The sequence below is a fragment of the Sander lucioperca genome, chromosome 17, assembly GCF_008315115.2.
Source record: "Sander lucioperca isolate FBNREF2018 chromosome 17, SLUC_FBN_1.2, whole genome shotgun sequence".
NCBI lineage: Eukaryota > Metazoa > Chordata > Actinopteri > Perciformes > Percidae > Sander > Sander lucioperca.
In genome coordinates this window covers 2,194,161-2,202,128 of record NC_050189.1, presented here as the reverse complement: position 1 = coordinate 2,202,128, position 7,968 = coordinate 2,194,161, and positions in this window count along the sequence as shown.

Here is a 7,968-nt window from a genome sequence, read left to right as displayed (position 1 = left end):
TTGATTGACTGTTTACATCCCGTAAACACTCCCACAAGCACACTGACCAGACACACTCTCCCAAAGTCAATAATCAGAGATACTGCGCTACATGCCCCTCTGTGCTCCCTTCAGAGAAATCACACATTCATAATCCCATAACCACCGTGTCTGTCCCCCGACTGAGACCGTTTAAACAAAACACTAACAAAAGAGGTGCTATACTAAACAACCTAATTGGAATTAAAACAACCACTGCAACAATAGAACAGAATAGGAAAATCAAATGTGGACTATTAAATATTAGATCTCTGTCATCGAAAGCATTATTGGTAAACGAATTGATATCAGATAACCACATTGATTTATTCTGCCTCACCGAAACCTGGCTGGGCCATGACGAATATGTTAGTTTAAACGAAGCCACTCCTCCCAGTCATAATAATACCCAAATTCCACGAGGCTCAGGCCGAGGAGGGGGAGTTGCAGCCATATTTGACTCGAGCCTGTTAATTAATCCTAAACCTAAACTAAATTATAACTCGTTTGAAAGCCTTGTTCTTAATCTTCAACACCCAACATGGAAAACAGTACAGCCTATTATATTCGTTGTTGTTTACCGAGCACCAGGTCCATATTCTGAGTTTTTATCTGAATTCTCAGAGTTTTTATCATGCGTAGTCCTAAAATCAGACAAAGTACTTATTGTAGGTGATTTTAATATCCATGTGGACGTTGACAGCAATAGCCTTAGTACTGCTTTCAATTCACTGCTAGATTCTATTGGTTTCAGTCAGAGGGTGCATAAGGCCACGCACTGTTTTAACCACACCCTCGACCTTGTGCTAGAATATGGCATCAAAATTGACGATTTAATAGTATTTCCGCAGAATCCTTTATTATCAGACCATTTTTTAATAACTTTCGAATTCCTACTACCAGACTATACGAAATTAAATAAAAGTTTCTACACTAGATGCTTATCTGACAGTGCTATAGCTAAATTTAAGGAAGATATTCCAACAGCACTTAACTCAATGTCATGCCTTAATATAACAGAGGACCGTTATGTTAACTTTAGTCCGTCCCAACTTGATAACTTTGTAGACGCTGCTACGGCCTGCCTACGGACTACTTTAGACTTGGTTGATCCTATCAAAAAGAAGATGATGAAGGAAAGGAAACTAGCACCTTGGTATAACTCCCAAACTCGCAAATTAAAACAAATCTCACGAAAACTTGAAAGTAAATGGCGTTCCACCAAACTGGAAGAATCTCGTGTGGATTGGCAAGATAGTCTAAAAAATTATAGGAGGGCCCTCAGAAATGCCAGATCAGACTACTACTCAATACTAATAGAAGAAAATAAGAACAACCCAAGGTTTCTTTTCAGCACTGTAGCCAGGCTGACAAAGAGTCATAGCTCTGTTGAGCCATCTATTCCTATAGCTCTGAGCAGTGATGACTTCATGACCTTTTTTAATGATAAAATTATAACAATTAGAGAAAAAATTCATCACCTTCTGCCCACAGCTTCTAACGACTCACCATTGGGCGCAGGAGGGCTAGAGAGAACGATAAGACCTGATACATATTTAGACGGCTTTTATCCTTTAGACCTCCAACAATTAATGTTAAGGGTCTCTTCAGCTAAGCCAACTACCTGTCTCTTAGACCCCATTCCAACGAGGCTACTTAAAGAAGCACTACCCGTGGTCAATACCACATTACTAGATACGATCAATATGTCCTTATTAACGGGTCACGTACCGCAGTCTTTTAAAGTAGCTGTGATAAAACCTATTCTGAAAAAACCCACCCTCGACCCTGAGGTCTTAGCCAACTATAGACCTATATCTAACCTCCCGTTTCTCTCCAAAATCCTTGAGAAGGTAGTCGCTAATCAATTGTGTGACTTTCTGCATAGAAATAGTCTATTTGAAGACTTTCAGTCAGGATTTAGAATGCATCATAGCACAGAGACGGCACCGGTGAAAATCACTAACAGCCTTCTAACTGCTGCTGACAAAGGACTTGTCTCCGTACTTGTCTTATTAGATCTTAGTACTGCATTCAACATTATTGACCATACCATCCTCTTACAGAGACTGGAACATTTAGTTGGCATTAAAGGAATCACACTAAGCTGGTTTAAGTCCTATTTTCCTGAGCGATCCCAATTTGTTAATATTAACGATAAACCATCCAAATACGCTAAAGTTAGCCATGGTGTTCCTCAAGGCTCAGTGCTTGGACCAATTCTATTCTCTTTATATATGCTTCCTCTAGGCAATATTATTAGGAAACACTCAATTAACTTTCACTGTTACACAGACGACACCCAATTATATCTGTCAATTAAGCCAGACGAAAGCGGTCAGTCAGCTAAACTTCAAGCGTGCATTAAAGATATAAAATCCTGGATGACCCACAATTTTCTGATGTTAAACTCAAACAAAACGGAAGTTATTGTGCTGGGACCCAAGCACCACCAAACTTCATTATCTAAAGATATAGCTACCCTAGATGGTATTGCCCTGGCCTCCAGCACTACTGTCAGAAATCTAGGAATCATTTTTGACCAGGATCTATCCTTTAACGCCCACTTAAAACAAACCTCAAGAACAGCCTTTTTCCATCTTCGTAACATTGCCAAAATCAGGAACATCCTCTCGCAAAACGATGCTGAAAAACTAGTCCATGCATTCGTTACTTCCCGGCTGGACTACTGTAATTCTTTACTATCAGGCTGCTCAAATAAGTCCCTCAAGACCCTCCAGCTGATCCAGAACATAGATATATATAAAGGCTAGATGTCTTACGGTGGAGTCTCTAACGTCATCACCGGCAGCCATCTTGTCACAGTCAAGCTTTCTTGCGGGCTCTGTGGTACCTGATGTAAGGTGAGTGATCTGCACGAACACAAATACTCTTATCTCGCTGAAATCTTGACGGATTTACAAACGGTTTGGTTTCTTACAAACGTTATTAACGTGGCTATAATTCTGGATTGAACATGTTGAAATTGCAGCTTTTCTTTTCCAAAAAACGACTTAATCGTGCAGCATAGTTGTGTATCACTACTACTTGTGCAAGTTATCAAGGCTGAGACCACAATCGAGCTGTTTTACTGACACCAATAACGATTTTATGATGACTAATCTTTTGTCTAAATTACAGTCTTTGTGGATGTGGTTGTAGTTATTAGCTGGCTAATAACAAGAAGCTGTGAGTGTGGTTGTAGTTATTAGCCTAGCTGGCTAATAACAAGAAGCTTTGAGTGAGACCTAGTAGCAGCTAACGTTACAGTTTAGCATAGCTATGACATAATAGTATTACAAGATTGTTGTTGACCGAAGGCTTTTTAGAAGTTTGTTTACACAATTGCTGAATGTTTCTTTTGGACACCTTTTTATAACTAGTTTAGTGTGGTTGTCTTATTCTAAAGTACATACATGCATACATGATGCATACATGCACACATGCATACATACAATTACCCCAAACATATGATAATTTAGGTGTGTATTTTTGTCGTTAATTAACTTACCGTTAATATTGAAAGAAGGAAAAAAGGGTTGGAAATGTTGACAATAATTTATATATCTGGGTACATTTGTCACGTTTTTAAGGTTTCCCAAAACCGGAAAGATGAGGAGGCAGTGGGAACTTGCTCTAAGAAGGGACGGTTTTGTTGTCTCTGACAGGACACTGCTCTGCAGTGAGCACTTCAGGAGTGAGGACTTTGACAGAATGGGGCAGAATGTCTGTCTTAAAGATGGTGTTGTGCCAACCATTCACAACTTTCCAGCTCATCTTTAAAGGGTATGTGTATCATTGACCAACAATAATTCAAGGTGTATAAGATTGATATATCAATATGTGATTAAATGTCACTTAAGTTTTTGTTACTGCAAGTTATATAATGTGAAAACAACCTGCCAATGGATTTGTCTCAGGATGCACCTCAACCTGATGTGAGTATTTGCATGTGGAATATCAAACAAATGAGAGCATCATATGGCTTGTTATATTAAATCCTTTATCTTGGTGGTACCCAGAAAGGTCTATGATGGTGTTAGTAGTCTAAGAGCCCAATATTATTTGAGGTGGTACTCTGTGTAAAAAGTTTGAGAACTACTGGCTATCTCACTTGCCAGTTGTGGTTTGGGAGGGAGACACCCTCTCCACATTTGAGAGTAGTCTTAAGACGTTCCTCTTTGATAAAGCTTATAGTTAGGGCTGGATCAGGTGAGTCCTGAACCATCCCTTAGTTATGCTGCTATAGGCCTAGACTATCGGGGGATTTCCCATGGTGCACGGTCTCTTCCTCTCTCTCTCTTTCTGCACTCATTCATGTCCCATTAATGCATGTTACTAACTTCACTTCTTCCCCGGAGTTCTTGTGCTTTCTCGTCTCGCAGGTTCTCATGGATCCTAGTGGAGCCTCCTGCCATGGTCCTGCTTGACTGCCATTGCCAATACTGTTGTTGCTGTGCACCTGTCTGTCTGTCTCTCTCTCCCTCTCTCTCGCTGTCTCTCTCTCTCTCTCACCCCAACTGGTCACGACCACCCACCTAGAGCCGAATGGTCTGTCCTAGGTTTCTGCCTCTGAACAGGCAGTTTTTCCTTGCCCTTGTCTCCAAAGTCTTGCTCATGGTGGTACTGTTGAGTCTCTGTAAATAATGTTATAAGGAGTTCGGTCTAGACCTGCTCTATTTGAAAAGTGTCCTGAGATAACTTTTTTTTTTATGAATTGAAGCTATACAAATAAAATTGAATGAATGAATTGAATTGAATTTTTTGAATTTTGTATCTCTATCCTCCATGTGTATACCTCCACAGTAGTGTAGTTCTCTCTACAGGGTGGGGATTTCAACATGCAGCATTTCTTTATGTATATTTGTAAAGGGAAATCTTGTACCTATTTTTTATTGCAAATAAATGTCACTTTTATAATAGTTTAAAATAAACATGTAATAATTCAAATAATTTTATTAGTAATATACATATTATAAAAGTGTGTGTATGTATATATATATATATATATATATATATATATATATATATATATATATATATATATATATATATATGAGTTTTAGTAGCCTATATATTGATTTAACATAAATACCTTGTGCTTGTGTATATTCATTGCACCTATATTTTCTGTTTAATGTTATTTTCATATGGAAATTCATGGTTATAATTATTCATAAGTATGCAGTGTCATAACTACATCCCTGACGTTTATAACAAACCAAACCGTTTGAAAATCGGTAGAAAATTGAGCAAGTTATGCTTATTTAAAAAGTACATGCACCATTAAAACACAATGTTACGAGTGAGCGAGCTGACTGTGGCAAGATGGCCGCCAGGTGCGGACGTCGACCTCCATTGGCGGACGAGACATCTAGCCTTTATATATATCTATGATCCAGAATGCTGCAGCACGTGTTCTGACAAGAACTAACAAAAGAGATCACATTTCTCCTGTATTAGCTTCTCTGCATTGGCTTCCTGTTAAATCCAGGATTGAATTTAAAATCCTTCTCCTGACCTACAAAGCACTAAATGGTCAAGCACCATCATACATAGAAGAACTCTTAGTACCTTATTGTCCCACTAGAGCACTGCGCTCCCAGAACTCAGAGCTACTTGTGGTTCCTAGAGTCTCTAAAAGTAGAATGGGAGCCAGAGCCTTCAGCTACCAGGCTCCTCTCCTGTGGAACCAGCTCCCAACTTGGGTTCGGGGGGCTGACACCGTCGCCACATTTAAGAATAAACTGAAAACCATCATCTTTGATAAAGCTTATAGTTAGGGAGTGAGGAGTTGCAGCATAGTAGAGTAGAGTAGAGGGAGGCAGGAAGTACAAGCCCGTTCCGGCAGGGGAGAGTACGAGCCCGGTCCAGGGCCCCTCTCTTTAGCCTGCCTCTCTTAGTTATGCTATTATAACTCTAGACTGCTGTGGGAAGTTCCTTCCAAGGACACAATGAGCTGCTCCCTCTTCTCTCTTTTCACTTGTCTCCTTTTGTGTGCATCTTAGTCCCAGAAATGCCTGTTACTAACCTAGCTCTGGGGAGTTTCCTCCCCGGAGTCCCTTTGCTTCTTCTTCACCCAGAACATCGCCTTGGAATTGGGTGGCACCTACACCGGGGTCCTGGGTGCAGCTGACGCTATGGACTTACTACACCCTGCTACGCTCTGCGATTCCCCGCAGTGTCCGACTGCGTCCTGCCGCGTCCAACCGCATCCACCCAGGCTGCTGTGCCACACTACACCCCGCATCCAATAACGCCCTGCTGTACCCTACTATGACATGAACTACTACGACTACCATTGTGATCACTGTTTCACTATCTTTATTATGACTATTATTGCCACCATTCACCACTCCCCCAACTGGTGCCGTCAGACACCGCCTACCAAGAGTCTGGGTCTGTCCGAGGTTTCTTCCTAACAAAAAAGGGAGTTTTTCCTTGCCACTGTCGCAATAGCTACTGCTAATGCTTGCTCTTGAGGCAACCACTGTAATAGTTGGGGCTTCGTAAACTACAGAGTTTGGTCTAGACCTACTCTATCTGTAAAGTGTCTCGAGATAACTCTTGTTATGATTTGATACTATAAATAAAATTGAATTGAATTGAATTGAAATAAACTAATATGATGTCAAAGGATGTCCCGATCCCAAAGATTGCAAGTGCTACAAAAGTCCAATGAAAAAGTCAATAATGGTAAGAAACTCCCTCCAGACAGCGACAATAACTTAAATGTACTTGAAGTGTGCACTGTATTATCAAAAAATAAAAAATAAAAAGTATCTGATCAGGACTCTATCAGCAGATACTTAATTAATAAAAAATTAATCGGATAGGGCGCTTAAAAAAACTTGATCGGGACAACCCTAATCATGACTTCAAAAATGTTTAGAAACCATGTAATTTACAATGTATATTAATGTAATTTTAATTATCTGAGAACTGATTCAAGAACAGAATTTAAAATGTCATAACTGTCTTACTTGCTTGGCTTCTGTATCCAGCCTCTGGCGTTTTCTGGAGGGGCTATCTGAAATGATGACTGTATCCTCAGAATCCAAGGTATCAAGGGATGATGGTTGGGACTGCTCAGGAGAGGCCACCATGGAGACAGATTCTAACCATGATTTGAGAAGCAGAAAGAAGAAGAAAAATGATATATAGTTCCCTCATAAACCCTTACGGTATCTAAGACACTTATTTAATAGACACCATGACCTTCATGAAACAAAGAAATAACGTATCCATTAATTAATTAACTGAAACAAACCTGAGTCATATTTGATGGTTAGCACCCCAGTTGAGGGATCCTTTATAATATCCTCAAAAACATCATCATCCAATTCAGTCCCCGAACTGTCAACAACTTTCACACCTTCTGTTACAGCTGGGACACCAAACTTTGCAAATGCTAGAAAAAAACAGGGATAAAAGCTTGTGTAAACAAAAGTAAATCATTATTTATATAATAATTTCAGTGTGCAACTACCTTACCCTATAAAATAGGTTTTAAACAAACACTATTAAGTGATAAAAAATTTTGTAGCATCATAACTATATCTTAAGCAATGCATCCACAATTAAAGTGTAGTTACAAAGGGCATCACAGAAGAAATTTAGACATACAAACATGGACCAGTTCCAAAAACCTGAGAACTTAAAATGTCCCATCATTTTAGTAATATTCCAGTATATCATTTTTAAACCGCTAAATTCAGACAGTTATTAATAACATTGTCAAATTCTTACCTGCAATCAAAAACTCTTTCAGATTTGGCTCAGTTATTCTCACAAATTTTTGGAAATCTCCAAGTTTAGCTTTAAGCAGCATGCTCCCTGCAAATAGTATCAGTACAATTTCTCACAGTTAAAAAGTTGATGGGCTTATTGTAGCAGTATTTCCTCAAATAAAAACAGGTCACTATTGAACATACATAAGAATCTCATGCA